The 15,783-nt window shown below is 53.4% G+C and overlaps 1 protein-coding gene across 1 annotated transcript in view; it reads right to left on the bottom strand.

The window, feature by feature from the left end:
* Positions 1–2,388, bottom strand: part of NR5A1 (nuclear receptor subfamily 5, group A, member 1) — a 31,204-nt gene extending 28,816 nt beyond the window's left edge. The window contains exon 1 of the mRNA XM_011931396.1: positions 2,111–2,388. The gene's annotated coding sequence lies outside the window, so the exon portion shown is untranslated. The remainder of the gene's footprint in view (positions 1–2,110) is intronic.
* Positions 2,389–15,783: the final 13,395 nt, after the last annotated feature.

Below are 15,783 nucleotides of genomic sequence, written 5' to 3'. Positions count from 1 at the left end.
ATCGTCCCCGCCCCCCAGCCCCTGTCCTGCTCCCCGGACCCCAGGCGCGGCCAGAGAGCCGCGGAGCCCGAGTGCCCCGCGATCTGGGCAGGTGTTCGTCTCTGGGGTCCTCGGGTCACCCGCCTGCAGTGGGAAGAGGCAGCTCCTGTCTGCGAACCCAGCTGGGTCGTGGCGAATGCCACGCGGGTCGCTGGTCGCACTGCAGCGCGGAAGTGGGTAAGGGCGAGTGGCGACTGTGGCTGAGGCTCAGGTTCACGGGTGGAAGCCAGATTCTCCCATGGGCCCCGCCACGTCTCCTCACTCGAGCCTGCGGCAGCTCTCTTCCCGTCTTGCGTCTTCAGTTGCCGCATCTGTGAAGTGGGTAGATGACCGCTCTTCCTCGCTAAGGGTGGGTCGTGAGGATGAACCCAAGCAGTAGGGGCAAAGCACGCGCGTGGCCTGGTGGAAGCGCTCAGTGGCGCCCCGCTGGGGAGATCTGGGGCGAAACCCTTCTGCTCGCCAGCCTCAGTTCGCTGGGCTGGAAATGGGAATTGTGGAAATCCCATTTTACCAGTGCCTGAGGCCTAGGGAGGACACGAAGCCTTTACGGGCGCAGGAGCTGGGAGAGGAGGCCGGAGGCAGGGCCCCGCTGCTCCCTTCGGAGCTCTCACTAAGGGTGGGGCAAGGAAGAAAGCGCTGGGCGGCCTTGGGGACAAAGGGGTTCCCGGCCGACGGGCCGAGCAGTTGCTCTGGGCTAGGGACCATCCGTGGGGCCACTGTTTTTCAGTTGGAGAAACTGACCCGAGAGGAAGGGGCCTGCCCGCATCCCACCTCCGCCCCCGCTGGCACCTGGGGTCGGAGAGAGTTTCAGGACCATGAGGCCAAAAAGCCGCGATCTTCAAGCAGGAAAATACCGCAATTTTGCATTGATAGCGGCGCAACCCACCAAAAGGCTCCATCTGGGCTCCCGCCCGCCTACTGAGCCTGGGGCCTGCGACCTGTGGCCAGAGACCCCCGCGCAGACCCCACTCAGCTGGCTCACCCCACAGAAGGAGCAGAACCCGCACATTAGCTGTGCAAGCTCTGGCAAGTCACTTCGCCTCTCTGAGCCTCAGTTTCTCCGTGCATAAAGTGGAAAATGTTGGTTTTACAGATGGGGTACTGCGGTTTCCATGCAAAAGTCTTGGATGAGGAGGGAGGAAAGAGCCAGAGACCCTGTTATAGGTACCCCCTGCACCGCCAAACCCCTGAGAAACAAGAGCATCTGCTGGAGCTGGAGGTGGGGTCACTGCTGCCTCTGAACAGCTCCCCACCACAGTGGAGCCCTCAGACAGTGACTGTAGGAGCAAAGGGTGCTGGTGGAGGATGGGCTGGGGTGCCCCAGTCGGCTGTTCTAAGGTAGAGCCCACCCGAGGTCTCCTGGAATCCTGGTGCTGGAAGCACAGGCCCCAGCCGCCCAGATAGGGTGGGGTGGGGGCTGGGCTCAGGCCCTTCTCCCTCTGTCTCCAACTCCCTCTCTCCCAGGGTTTCTACTCTCACCGGCTGGGAGCCCATGGCTCCTCCACACTCCAGGCCCCGAGGCACCCACCCCCACAGGTTCCAGGTTCCAGCCCACCACCTGGGGAGTTCCAGTCCCTCATCCACCCACCCAGGGAGGCAAACCTAGACCTGGGGACCTAGACCTGGCCTGGCCGCAGAGCCCGGGCTGACAGATGAAGGCCGGAGACAGACACACGGATACACAGCAAGACTCAGAGACAGCCACAGAGACAACCCAGACCCTCAGGCAGGGTACAGAGCCCCAAGACAGGCCCAGAGCCCTCCGGACACACTCACAGACCTCTAGGCTCAGACCCACACAGCCTGGTGGATGCCTGGCCAGCGACAGCGGGACACCAGCGGACCTCCATGGGGCTTGTGGTCACAGGCCTGGCTCCTCCCATCCGCAGCCCAGGGAAGAAGAGGGGGTAGCATGGTGGCAGGGTGAGTCTGGGAGACCCCTAGCCCCTTCCCTGCCCAGAGCAGGGGGCACTGGTCACTGAGCAGAGCAGGCGGTGGCCGGCCAAGGCTGCAGGGAGGCACTGCAGAGGGAGGCTGGTCATTAGAGGCCTGGGCCGAGGCCCTCACTTACGGAGCGGAAGCAGCGCTCTCACGCCGGATGAGGGTGGCAGTGGGCACCAGGGGTCCAGGGGGAGGTTCCGGCAGCCCAGGTGGGGCGGTGGCAACTGTGGGTTCGCAGAAACCCCCTCACACCACGGCGGGCGGCAGCCGGACGGCAGGCTGGCCCTGTCCGTCCGTCCTCCTCCTCCTCCCCGCCCTGGTGGGGGGGCCACCGGAGGCCCAATTGGTCTCTGCCCCCACGTGACTCTGCAGGCCTCTCGCCTTCTTTGTTGGTGTTTCTCTTCATTTACGTCTATTTTTTTCTTCTTCTCCTAAAAGAAAAAAAATACCCCTATCTATCTGGGGGCCGAGGGTGGGGGCGGAGGCCAAGGCACTGCGGAGGCCTTGGCCAGCTGGCTGTTCCAGGCCCGCTGTGGGAGCCCAGAGGCAGGGACCCCACAGAGGCGGGTAGGCAGCCCTGCTTGTTAGCGACCGGGTGGGAGTGGGGCCTGATTTATGGGCTGCTCCCCCACCCGGCCTGCCGCCTGGCCTCTCTCCTTGTGAATGGCTACCTCCCTGGGGCCTGGCCCGGCATAAGCTGGCCCGGTCTGGCATGATCTGGCCCGGCCCGGACATTGGAGTGGAATGAGGACAGGCTGGTGTGGAGGCAACGCCATGGTGACTTGACCAGGCGGCCTGCTGCTTCCACCTGTCTTTTTACTCTTCCATCAGGTGGAGGAAGAGGGGGGCCAGAAGGCGAGCAGGTAAGCGGCCTGGACACGTGGTGGGTGCATGCCACAGTGGCCTCTGAATGTCCCCATCTGCTGTGGGCTGCTGCTGTTCCCAGTCGATGGCTGGAAAAACTGAGGCTGAGCTGAGACTGCCTCTGAGGCCAAGTGGTGGCTACTGTGGCCCCAGGTTGAACCAAGTATGAAGCTAGGCCAGGATAGGACAGGGTAGCAGGAAGGGTGGGCTGGGCTTTATCTAGAAGGCTAGGCCTCCCTAGACAGCCTGGGACATCCCCATCCAATCTCTGGGTCCAGATGGGCTCTGAAATATCCTGGTCCTGTAGGGCCTGGGTTGCAGGGCCCTGTGCTGCTCCCACAGTGACTGGATCTTTCGTGTGTTCCTCTGTTCATCTCATATTTACTGAGCGCACACGTAGGGGTCAGGCACTGTTCCGGGCACCAGGGATCCCACAGGAAAGAGAAGAAAAGTCTCTGTCCTCAGAGGATTTACCTCCCTGCCTTTCATCTTGGGAGTGTAGGGAGGGGCACAGGGCGACTATGGGGCAGTCCCTGTTGAGAACCACCCCTCCTCCCACGTGTCCCTTCATTGGAGGAAATAAGCAAATCACACCCAACCCCTCACTTATCTGGAACAAGAGGGACTTTTCTGGATAAGTGAAGCAAACTATATATATGTGTGTCTGTGTGTGTGTGTGTGTGTTTTTCATGGAAAGTCACTGAAAAAGTAGAAACGCCAACTATATTTAAAACCTAGTGTGTGTTTTCCAGCCAGGCACTGTGGCTCACATCTGTAATCCCAGCACTTTGGGAGGCCAAGGTGGGTGGATCACCTGAGGTCAGGAGTTCAAGACAAGGCTGGCCAACATGGCAAAACCCCATCTCTACTAAAAATACAAAAATTAACCTGATGTGGTGGCTTGTGCCTGCAGTCCCAGCTGCTTGGGAGACTGAGGCAGGAGGATCGCTTGAACCTGGGAGGCAGAGGTTGCAGTGAGCCAAGATTGCACCGCTGCAGTCCAGCCTGGGTGACAGAGTGAGACTCCGTCTCAAATAAAATAAAATAAAACCTACTGTGTGTTTTCCTCATTATGCCACTTAAAATTGTGTGTGAACATACAATAATAATACTGATAGCCTGTAGTCCTGGCTACTCGGGAGGCTGAGGCAGGAGGATGGTTTGAACCCAGGAGTTTGAGCTGCAGTGAGCTGTGATTGTGCCACTGCATTCTAGCCTGGGCAATAGAGTTTTAATAATGAATAATCATTAATTCAATAATAATAATTTTTGTAATATAATTTCACCCACAGTCATAGCTAACTGATCAAATATAGTCCACCTACAATGTAACAGACAACTTATTCCTCAATGTGCTTGACCTTGTAATTATGTCTTTTTCACCTAGAGAAGATCTTACAAGATATACTTCTCTTGCATATGGCTGAACCTAACTAGTTTCCCTATTTTAATATTCTTTTTTTTAGTGTCCTATTTTGTTTTATGTCTTTTGAGACAGGGTCTTGCTCTGTCACTTAGGCTGGAGTACAGTGGTACCATCATAACTCACTGTAGCCTTGATCTCCTGGGCTCAAGCGATCCTCCTGTCTCAGTCTCCTGAATAGCTGAGACTACAGGCACAGGCCACCACCCCTGGCTAAGTTTTGTGTTTTCTTTTGTAGGGATGGGGTTTCGCCATGCTGCCCAGGCTATTCTTGAACTCCTGGGCTCAAGCCATCAGCTGCCTTGGCCTCCCAGAGTGCTGGGATTACAGGCGTGAGCCACAGCACCTGGCCTTAGTGTCCCTATATATATATATATTTTTTGAGATGGAGTCTCACTCTCTTGCCCAGGCTGGAGTGCAGTGGCATGGTTTCAGCTCACTGCAACCTCTGCCTCCCGGGTTCAAGCAATTATCCTGTCTCAGCCTTCCAAGTAGCTGGGATTATAGGCACCTGCCACTGCACCCAGCTAATTTTTGTATTTTTAGTAGAGATGGGGTTTCACCATATCGGTTAGGCTGGTCTCGACCTCCTGACCTCAGGTGATCCACCCGCCTCAGCCTCCCAAAGTGCTGGGATTACAGGTATGAGCCACCGCACCCAGCCTAGTGTCCCTATTTTAATGCAATGATTTTGTTTCTGGACTAATATCACTCACCCTCTGAATTTAATAAGAAATATTCCAGCAAGGCTGGGTGCGGTGGCTCACACCTGTAATCCCAGCACTTTGGGAGGCCGAGGAGGGCAGATCACGAGGTCAGGAGATCGAGACCATCCTGGCTAACACAGTGAGACCCCAGCTTTACTAAAAATACAAAAATCAGCTGGGCTTGGTGGCAGGCACCTGCAGTCCCAGCTACTCGGGAGGCTGAGGCAGGAGAACGGTGCGAACCTGGGAGGCGGAGCTTGCAGTGAGCCGAGACAGTGCCATTGCACTCCAGCGTGGGCAACAGAGCGAGACTCCGTCTCAAAAAAAAAGAAAAAAAAAATTATATATATATATATCCCAGCAAATACCCATCACTAGCATGTCACATACATGTACCAACAACAAAATCATGAATCTTTGCACCTCGTTTGATGAGTGACCTTATGAAGTGGGATCTGTTTTGTCCGCCTTCTTGAACAAGACAAACAGGTCTCTCTCCACCCCGTGATGCCATAGAAGTAACTAGCCTGGCTTTGTCATAGTCTCCTGGTGAATCCTTGAGCCCTGAGAAGGAGAACTGCTGGCAGAATCTCTGGATTAAATCCCAGTTCTACCACTTTCTAGCTGTGTGACCTGGGACCAGTCACCTCCCCTCTCTGGGCCTTCCATCTTCTCTGTAAAATGGGGATGAAGGGAGACAACACGTGTAGCGTATTCAGTGGCTGGCTGGTATGTCATGTGTGCTCAATAAGTGTCAGCAAAACACAAACAAACAACCAGCTGAAGGACTGGCTGATCTGTCCTCAGAGGCCCTTTCCCAGTTGAGTCTGAGATTGCAACATCATCATGGACATTGTTTGCCCTTCTGTGATGCACGCCTCACCCTAGCCTGGGGAACCCTCCAGGAAAGGCCTGATTTATCTCTGGGTCCACAGCAGCCCGCGCGGAGCAAGCGTTGGAACTTGCTGAATGACCACTTTCCCCTGCACTTGTAGGTAGAGCTCTGCTGCCTGCTCTTTGGGTCCTGTCTCCTCTGTTGGCATCAGCTGTCACTTGCCATCACTCAAGGCTGGGTGTTCCTCATCCCCTAACCAACCCTGGCCACAGTCAGTGATAACCCCTTCCTCTGAGCTGTCTCCTCCCACCCTCAGCTAAACTGGGTGCTCTATGGGGACGGGGACAGCCAGGGGTTACCAGTGTGCTGGGAATGGCAAGGCCCCAACTCAGAAGTGCCCCCTACATGCCAGGTCCCCAGCTAACCGCTCCACACCTGCAGTCAGTCTCGAACCTCCCCAGCATTCCGGGAGGTAGGTAGTAATTCCCGCTCAACCTCCGATAGCAGCAGTTAAGAGAGGAGGAAAGCCAGGCTCAGAGAGACCAGGCATCTTCCCAAAGTCACTAGGCGAGGGTGTGATGGGACCAGCGTTCAAATCCCGGCAGTGAAGTCCAGAGCCCAGGCCTGCAGGCTGACTCCTCTCCACCCTGCCAGAGCCCCTGGGTGGCCTGTCTGTCCTTTCCTTCAAGCCCCAGCCCTGGTGGTCCCAGGCTACTGCGTTCACCCGGAGGGGAAAGCAAAGGATGGGTGTAGTCCTGACTCAGGCGCCCCCAACCTCCCTCCCCAGGCAAACAAAGCCCAGGGTCTCTCTCCTAAGTGGGGACTTTCCCAAAGTGCCAGACCCATTTCCTGGAGGTGGGATAAGGAACAAACAAACCAGAGGCCCAGAAACTGACACAGAGAGGAGAGGGACAGAGTCATCAGGCTGCAGAGCGGAAAGGTGGCCAGAAAAAGAGAGAGAAGCTGCAGAGACTTGGGCAGAAAGTATGAAGAGAGAGAGAAAGGGGAGACCCAGTCGGGGAGGGAGGGAGGATGACAGAGAAATTCAGAGTGGTGAAGGCTGGGGAGAGAAGCGAGAGCGAGAAGAAATGAGGAAGAGAGAGAGAGAGAGAGAGTGGGGATGAGACAGATTCAGACAGACAGAGGGAGACTGAGGCAGAGAATGAGAAGTGGGAAGGGCCGGGACCCGGAGAGCTGGAGGCGGAGGGAGGGTGGATGTGGAGACCCCGTGCAGGGCAGCAGAGGGGGCGGGTCTGCTGGCGGCAGCAGAGGCTGTTTCCGCTGCACCCCTTATCAGCCTGCTGCCAGATGTTCAGATCCGATGCCAATGTCAGAGAAGTCCATAGTGCTGGGTCAAGGCCGTGGCCGGCGGGAGCCTCAGCTGCAGTGTGGGGAGGGGGGCTAGGGGCCTGCAATAGACCTTCTCGCTCTTCCCCCTCCGCCTGGTGGCTCTCCGGGCTGGACCACCTCATGGGGATGGGGAAGACCAGGTGCCTCTGGGGCCACTTCTCTAGACTGAGAGCAGGGACTTGTGGAGGCAGAGTGGGGCTCCTGGCAACACGTGGACACGTACATCTTTGCACATTCGAGAAAACACGTGGACACACACTCAGGCACATGAGTGCACAGGGCCACACGGGGACAGCTCACAGAGTGAAGAGCTGCGCCCCCCACGTCATTCCTCAGTACCCCACAGCCCGCTGGAGCCCCTGCTCTGCGTGTTCAGCTTGGGGCCCCTACCCCTCGACCCCTCGCCTGACCCAGGACTGCAACCCGCGCTGGAGAAGTGAGGTCGGGGCCTCTTTGTGGCTGATACTATTCCCGGGGCCCACGCTGCTCTTCTGTGAACTGGATGTGCCCGGAATCTGCTGCCCCCAGGGCTGGGCAGAGGACCTGGGACCCTTAGAACATGAGGCCTGGGGGAGCCCCCGTAGGAGATGCAGAAGGTGGCATCTGGCAGAGCTGGGCTCCAGCCTTGGGTCTGGCCTCTCCGCCAGGCTCCTGGAGCGTGCAGTGCAGCTGGGGCCCCCGGCTTGGAGTAGCTTATCTCTCAGTGCACACGCTTGGCCCTCAAGGGGTGACCCAGCCTTGCTCCCCACATTCCACTTCAGCCACGCAGCCGGTGGGCCCCCCACAGCCCCGAGAAAGGGCCTGTGCTTGGAGGGTGGTCAGGAGCCACCACGCTGAACCACCCCCTGCTGGGCTCCAGCCCTGCACAGCCATCTCTGGTGTCTCTTCGCTTGTCTCTGCTTTCACCTCTGTCATGATGAATCTGTCACTGTCGGTATCTTAATCATGTTCTAATTTGTTTCTCTCTGCTATTTGCAGCCTCTTAGTCTGTTTTTCTTTTCTCTCTCTGGGGTCCTTGAATGGAGCCACGTCTAAGGATACTGACGCTCTTCTTTCTAGCTCACGGTGGCCAGCCGGGTGGGAATGTCTGTGAGAACTTGGGCTTGGGTGAGGGACAAAGGGCCTCGGAAAGCAGGGACCTTGGAACTGTAGTGGGTGAGCTGGGGCAGCCCAAGGAGCCCAAATTCAGGCCCCCTCCCACCCACGGCTAGGAGTCAGCCTGGATGATGGACACTGATAGGGCTTGGCGCTGGAGTGCTCCCCCATTTAGTGGAGAAGCCTGGGGGTGGTAGCAACGGGGAGGAAGCTGGGGCTGGAGGTCTCCCAGCCTGAGAGCCTCCTTCCTGTTTGTAGGGAAGTCACTGCCTCAGAAACCTGCTAGCGGGAGAGGAGGGAGGCCATGGGGACTTCCGGGAAGCTGGCCAAGGGCCCGAGGCCACCCTCCCTGTGCCCACATGGGGCCCTCCGGCCCTGGCTTAAAATAGTGCAGTTCCTCCTGTAATGCTGCTGGGCCCAGCCCAGACCTCAGAGCGCTGCTGGCTGGCTGCTCGTGCTGCCGGCAAAGGCCCAGGTAGCCAGCCCTCCTCAGATTGTGGCTGGAGGCTTCGTGTCTTGGGAATATGGGTGGGAATGGGGAGTTGCAGAAAAAGCATGGGTTCCTGAGTCAGAAGCCCTGGATTCAGGTCTCAGCTCGAACACTGACTAGATGTGAGACTTTGGGCTGGTCCGTGTTGCCTCCCTGAGCCTCAATTTCCACTTACAGAAAACAGGGTGAGCACCTGGCTTTTAACCTAATGAGATGACGTATGTAGCAGATTCCTTTCGACCTTGCCACACATAAAGTGGACACTCAAAAAATGGGAGATCCTTTTGCCTCCAACTCCTCATCTGAGGAAGTGCCTCCTGGAAGCACTCCTCAGTACCTACACTGCTCCTAGGACTGGGTGCTGAACAAGGAAGGTTTGTGGAGAGGCAGCATGCAGGGAGGGCAAGATGGGGCTGTGGTCTCCATGGTGAGACTTGTTGCCAAGGGAACAAGACTCCAACAGCCCCGGGTCTGGCAGTTGGGCACTTTTGCCATAGGATCTGAGAGACTGATTACCACTGTGGACCTAAAACCCTGATGGGCAGCCAGGCCAAGGCTCCTGGCTCTGCTAAGTTTCTGCTGTTGGGGTATAGGGGCGACAGCTCCCCGTACCTAGCCTCCTTTCAGGTATTGACTTCACTGAGACCCAACATTAAGCCAGACACACTCACTCTTCCTTAACCCTGCCCCCTGTCCCCCAGGACACAGGTACCATCACCTCCATTTGTCTGACAGGGAAAGTGAGGATCGGAGAAGCATCTGCCTGGGTCAAGGTCACATACAACCAGGAAGGGCAAGAACTGGAACGAGGAGTTGCAGAAAAAGCTTGGGTTCCTGAGTCAGAAGCCCTGGATTCAGGTCTCAGCTCCAACACTGACTAGCTGGTGAGATCTCTGGTTGATGTGCCTGCTGTCTCATAGACTGCTTGAAGGAAATGACCCCTGGAAAGAGCTCTGTGTAGTCAGACCCAATCTCATCCCAGCACTCTCCCTTGCCATCATTTCCAGGGGTGTCTGTCTTCAGACTCTGACTTAATTTGGAGTAGCCAGCTTTCCCTGTTTCTTCAGGTATGGAGATGGTTTTACGTACATCTGAGGGTTTGCACAAGGATAAGAATCGCAGCACAGATCCTATCGAATAGTACACGCTCAATCAATGCCGGTTTATATTCATTCCTGACATTTGGTTTATATTCATTCCCGACATCTTGCCAGCTATGTAACCTCAAGCAAATGACTTTCTTTCTGGGCCTCAGTTTTCTTATCTGTAATATAGGATCATTATAGCATTAATCTCACTGGGTTGCCCTGGGGAATCAGTAGTACTCTAATGCACACAAAATATTTAGCACAGAGCTTTGCTTTGTTTTCTAGATGTTACTTTATTACTGTTCCATATTATTGGCTGGCACCCAGGAAACTAAAAACTCAGTGTCACATAAGCAGCAATTTATGTATTTAGAGCAGTGTCCTTTTATTCCATGGAATATTATCCCAACAGAATTTTAACAGGAGGCAAAAATGTCCAGTGCTCAAATGCTTTTGGTAGAACCTGGGTTAAACGACGTTAAGTTTTCTTCAGGTGGGACTTCTCAGAGCCTTTAGTACGCCAATAAGGACTGAGAATCAATGAGGACGATAGAGCAAGTGCAGCACTTCCCGTATTTTTGGCAACAGAATTCTGGCTTTTTCCATGGAACCATCTCGGGGGGGGGGGGGGTCTGTGTTCTGAGAAGCCATACCAATGGTAGCGCCTGCAGTATTCTACATGTTTGGGCAGCACCGCTTTTCAGCTCACTTTGGTTGGGTCTGTTCATCCACCTCTTACAGAATTAATCCTTTCTTAATGTTTTTTATTTTTATTTATTTTTTTATGGCAAAAGGTTCACCCAAAGGCCATTACTGAGCTTTGCTACAAACTCTGGACACCCACATTCAGCACTATTGAATTGCTAAGACTGAGCAAGGAGGAAGCCTGTTGCAACTTTAGTATCAGATAGACCTGGATTCAAAAGCCAATTCTGCCACTGACTCATGTGTCATCTGAAGCAAAAGGCTTAACTTCCTTGAGCCTCAATTTGCATATTAGAAAAACGGGCCTGACACCTACCCCTTGCAAGGCTGTTAGGAAGATTACTGAGATGACACGCGCGAAGCACCAATCACAGTGCCTGGACTCTCGAGGCGGTGGGCCAATGCGTCCCTTCTCCTCCCGGCACCTCTGTGTATCTGTTCCCTCTTGTGGGGCAAGGAAGACAGTCTATTAATTCGTTCTGCAGCATTTCCTTTGTTCTAAACCCATCTCTTTCAAAACTCAAGGGCTCTCTGGTTTCTTGTGCTGGAGGCTGAGGAACGGGAAGGCAGCTGGGCTTCCCTCATTTCACACAAGAGGATTAATAGACTTTGATCAAACCCTCCTCAGCCTTTATCTTCCCAGCCTGAGAAGGCTTCATCTCTCCCATCTGTCTTCATACACCCCTCAACCCAAACTCTGCCACTTCTCTGATCATATGAACAGGCCTACAAGACAGTTGGGTAGATCTGGGTTCCAGTACGAACTTAACACTCCTGTGTGATTCTGGCCACATCCCTTGATCTCTTAGAGCCTCCATTTTTTCAGCTCTAGAAAAGCTATTAATAGATCTCACCTATTTTCTGGAAAGACGGTATCACTTGGTTAGAGCACAGTGCATCCTAGACCATCCATTGGCCTCTCATGCACTATGATGCTGCCCTCTTGCCTGAGACTCAGCTGACGGCTTTCTTTCCCCACACTCCTGAACGTGGCATCCAAGGCTCCCAATTGCTTCTCCAGCCTCAACTCTTGCTAATCCCTCCCACCTGCCACCATTCCAGTCATGGCAGTCCCTTGTTATACCTGAACACTCCCGTCTTTCTGATACAGCCAGGCCTTTGGACATGGATCCCTCTACTTGGCCTACCTGTAGATCCCTTTGCCTCGTGACTTTCTTCAAGGGCCACCTTCAACAACACTCATCTGTGAAGCTCTTCCTGACTATCCTGCATAGAACACGCCACTCCTCCAGGCCCTTACAACCTCACATACATTCCTAATGACAACCTCATTCCCCCTGCACTGTGGTCTGTATCTGCCTCTCCACTAGGCTCACTTCTCTGGTTGTGCCACTCACCCCGGGAGAGTCTTTTCACCTCCCTCAACTGTAGTTTCTTCACTTACAAAATAGAAGTAATCATCCTTGAAGTTCAATATGGTGCCTGGGACACAAGGTGGGCACTTCAGTCAGTGCTGGTTCATTGATCCAGGCAGTTCTGAGACACCGCCCCCTGCCAGAGCCTCAGCAACTGAGGTGGGCGTCAGCTATGAGCAAGAGCCACAGGTCTGAAGGCACAAGCCGGCACCTCAGGACACGCCATCATCCCTCCCCAGAACCCCAGACAAGCTTCATAGACAGATGCCATGTGCAGAAGGATTCACATTTATTGGTTCAAATACAGTACCTAACACTTGCTAAACATGCATTTCACACTAATTGGTCACATTTCCACAGGTAGTCAATTCACAGAACAGGGCCCATCCCTTGCCAGCTGGCAGGGTGGGAGGTAGCAGAGGGCCTGGGTAGCCTGCAGAGCCCACCAGCTATCATTTGGTCATGCAGGGTCGATGGAGTCAGGCTGGCAGGCAGCCCTTGGCCGGCCCTTTGGGGACAAGGGCTCAGGGACATCCCGTTTCCTCGATTCCTACACACAGGACTGTGGGTGGAGGTGGACCTAGGGCAGGTAACCCGGGGGTAGGCTCGTGGATGTGTGTGCCACCAGAGCCCCTAAAGGTAGTGTCTGTGGGAGTGGTGCTCCCTATGCCCTGGAGCACAGGAAGGAAATGGAGGCCTCTTCACGGGGGTGACTAGTCCCTGGCTGGGTAGGTGGGAAGGAATCCCCAGACACAGACCAGACATTACAGTGCAGCCACCAGCCCCTATGGCAGACCTGGGATGGCAACACAGACACAAACACCAACACCCCAGGGCAGGCGGGGCTTCTTTCCCGACAGAAACAAGTAAACAGAGCAGGAGCTACAGTATTCTTTTCCCACAGGATTGCTCAGAGAGGAATCGACCAGGATGTCGCTTAAGAGGTAGTTTTTTTTTTTCTTTTTCATGGAAATTTGAGTCAACAACATTATCATCTATTACAAGACATTTTAGAGAAAGAAAACAATGGTCATCAAAGGGCAAAGACAGCAGGGCTAGATCTGGGGACCAGCCTCCACCAGTAGCACAACTTTTGTTCTTGGGCCTGGAGCAGGCTCTGACCTTACTCACCGCCTCCCTTTGAGCCTACAGTTGATTCCTGTGCAGGCTGTGGCCCATTTAGGGCTTCAGGCCCAGAAGACGGATACTAGATGGGGACTGGGCTAGACAGAGGGACTCAGGCTTCTATGAGCGGGAAGAGGCAGGGCCACCGTGGCTCGTGTCGTAGGACAGCTAGAAGGCTTCAAGTCTCATGGTGGCCCACGTCTGGCCAAAGCGGAAGCCCCAGCTTGCTCCAGACTTGGCAGGCTCTCTGGAGCTCCCGCCTTGGAGGAAACAGTTCAGGTATGGCTCCCAAGCCCAGAAAAAATGTTGCTGTGGCAGCCTAGAGAGGAGTTTCTGGGGATCCTGTAATTAAATACACATCCCTGAGCTGTGGCCCCAGAAACCCTTGTCTCCAGTCTAACCAGTTTCCAACTCGTGGTGGAATGACTGCCGTTTCTCATCCTGACACACAGATAAAACATCATTTCACAGACACTGGACATAGATGCTTCAAGCCAAGCAGAAAGGGAGGATGATCAACTGCAAAGGCAGAGGGGAGTGCAAGGGAACTCTCATGGATTGGGGTAGCGGGAGGCAGGGGAGTAAGAGTAGCATTTTTTTTTTTTTGTTAAATTTTGTTTGTTTTCGGTTTTTTTTTTTGTTTTTTACTTAAAAAAATCAATTAAAAAATTCAAAGCTTAATAAAAGGGCTGGTCTGAAAGACTGGATTCTTAAAACAATTGCAAAAATTTCAAAAGCAACAAGGAAAAAAGATATATACCAGGGGCCCAGAGAGGAGGGCCTGGAACCACGGCTCAGCTTTCTGTCCTGCTGAGAGGACAGGGTTCCCTTAATTCGACCAACCTTGGACATGGCTTAGTCGCTGCCCACAGTGGGTCTGTCTGTCTCCATCAGTCCCACTCCCCCAGGAAATCCAGAATGAACAAACAAATGTAGGAAATGGTTAACAGAGCAACACAGCTAGCTCAGACTGAGCCCAGGACTTTAAGGATCTGGTGACGGTTGACCATGGCAGGTACTCACCTCCCTGAAAAAGGGTGGCAGGTGACAGGCAGGCTGATGTGGACTGGGTGACATTCAGTGACGCCACAGAAACCCTTAGGATTCCTCATTCCTTGCTCTGGTTCTGGGGAACAGGACAGGGAGGATGCTGCCTAATTCCTCCTCTCCCTGGGGGCTTGCCCACCTCTCTTGTGAGCCAGGGTGAGCCCTTTGAGACAGATTCTGGGGAATTTCTCCAGATTAAGGGCAAGACCACCAAACCTTGCAAGGGACTCCAAAAGTCTACAAAGGCAGCCAGAGACCGTGAATAAGTTCCAAGATGGCAAACTTTTGTCTTGGGACAAGAAAACATCAAAAAGGAGAGGGAGGGAAAGGCTTGCATGTTTCAACGTAGTGCAAGGAGGTGAGATTCTCCTTTTCCATGTAGCTTTCAGAGTCGTATTTTTATGGCATAAAAATTCTCACTCAGCCGGGCGCAGTGGCTCACACCTGTAATCCCAGGACTTTGGGAGACCAAGACGGGTGGACCACGAGGTCAGGAGATCGAGACCAACCTCGTTAACATGGTGAAACCCCGTCTCTACTAAAAATACAAAAAAAAAGTTAGCCAGGCGTGGTGGTGGGCGCCTGTAGTCCCAGCAACTCGGGAGGCTGAGGCAGGAGAATGGTGTGAACCTGGGAGGCGGAGCTTGCAGTGAGCCGAGATAACGCCATGCACTCCAGCCTGGGCGACAGAGCGAGACTCTGTCTCAAAAAAAAAACAAAACAAAACAAAACAAATACAAAACAAAACAAAACAAAATTCTCACTCAAAGTGAGTGCTTTTGCTCGCTGGGGATCAGAGAGAGGGCAGAGAGAGAAATTAGAGAAAACATGTACAAGTTTTCTCTCCTTCCACTAGCAAAAAGGCTACCTGTTAACCAAACATTATGGGAAGAAAGCAAAAAATAAACATACCAAACCTCCCCCTCCAACCTTTCTCTGTGTCCTTCAAACCAAATTCACAAATACATCTAGTGGATGACCTAATGTCTCCACGCTGCTAGCTACACTCCTACCTTCTCCTCATAATACCTGAGTTTGCAATGCAACACATTCACTTTACCCTGTTTTAAAAAAGCCCATGTCATAAAAGGACTGGTGCAGAAGACATTAAAGATGGTCCACAGGTCAGGCTCCAGCTCGGAACACACGGCCACTTGGCTCAGAGATTCTGCACGGCTCTCGGCAATGAATGGGCTCTTTGTTCTGTGGAATCTGCTGCAAACATTTGTAAAACTGGATTTGTACAATGGCAACTTGCAGAACCTTTCCCCTACTCCACAAATTAACAACTTGCTCTGTTCAATACTACGTTGTTGGAGAGACATGTTCTTGCCTCATCAGAGAGCAATTTCTTTTGACACCCAACACAACGGGTAAAATGTTAAATTTGAAAAGCAATTTCAAAAATAATAATTGGACAGATGGAGGCCTCAGCAAAGAACGATGCTGTACACAGGAGCTGTCTTAGAGAAAGGGTCTGTGATATGTGTCTCCTTCCTGATCTGGAGGAAAGCAGCTCAGAGTCTGACCTGTGGCCAAAGAATGTGATCTAGTTGGTTAAATAAAAAAATTCAGGGGAACAAGTATCGTGAACTTAGAAATAAACTGATACACACGAACACACAAGAATCTTCCCATTGACGTGAAAACCATGCTAGCTGGAGCTTTTCCTGAGGAACATGTCTCTTCTTTCTCAGA

This window comes from Colobus angolensis, unplaced genomic scaffold (genome assembly GCF_000951035.1).
Source record: "Colobus angolensis palliatus isolate OR3802 unplaced genomic scaffold, Cang.pa_1.0 Scaffold9, whole genome shotgun sequence".
NCBI lineage: Eukaryota > Metazoa > Chordata > Mammalia > Primates > Cercopithecidae > Colobus > Colobus angolensis.
The sequence above is the reverse complement of the archived record's forward strand: the minus strand, read 5'-3'. Positions and strand labels throughout refer to the sequence as shown.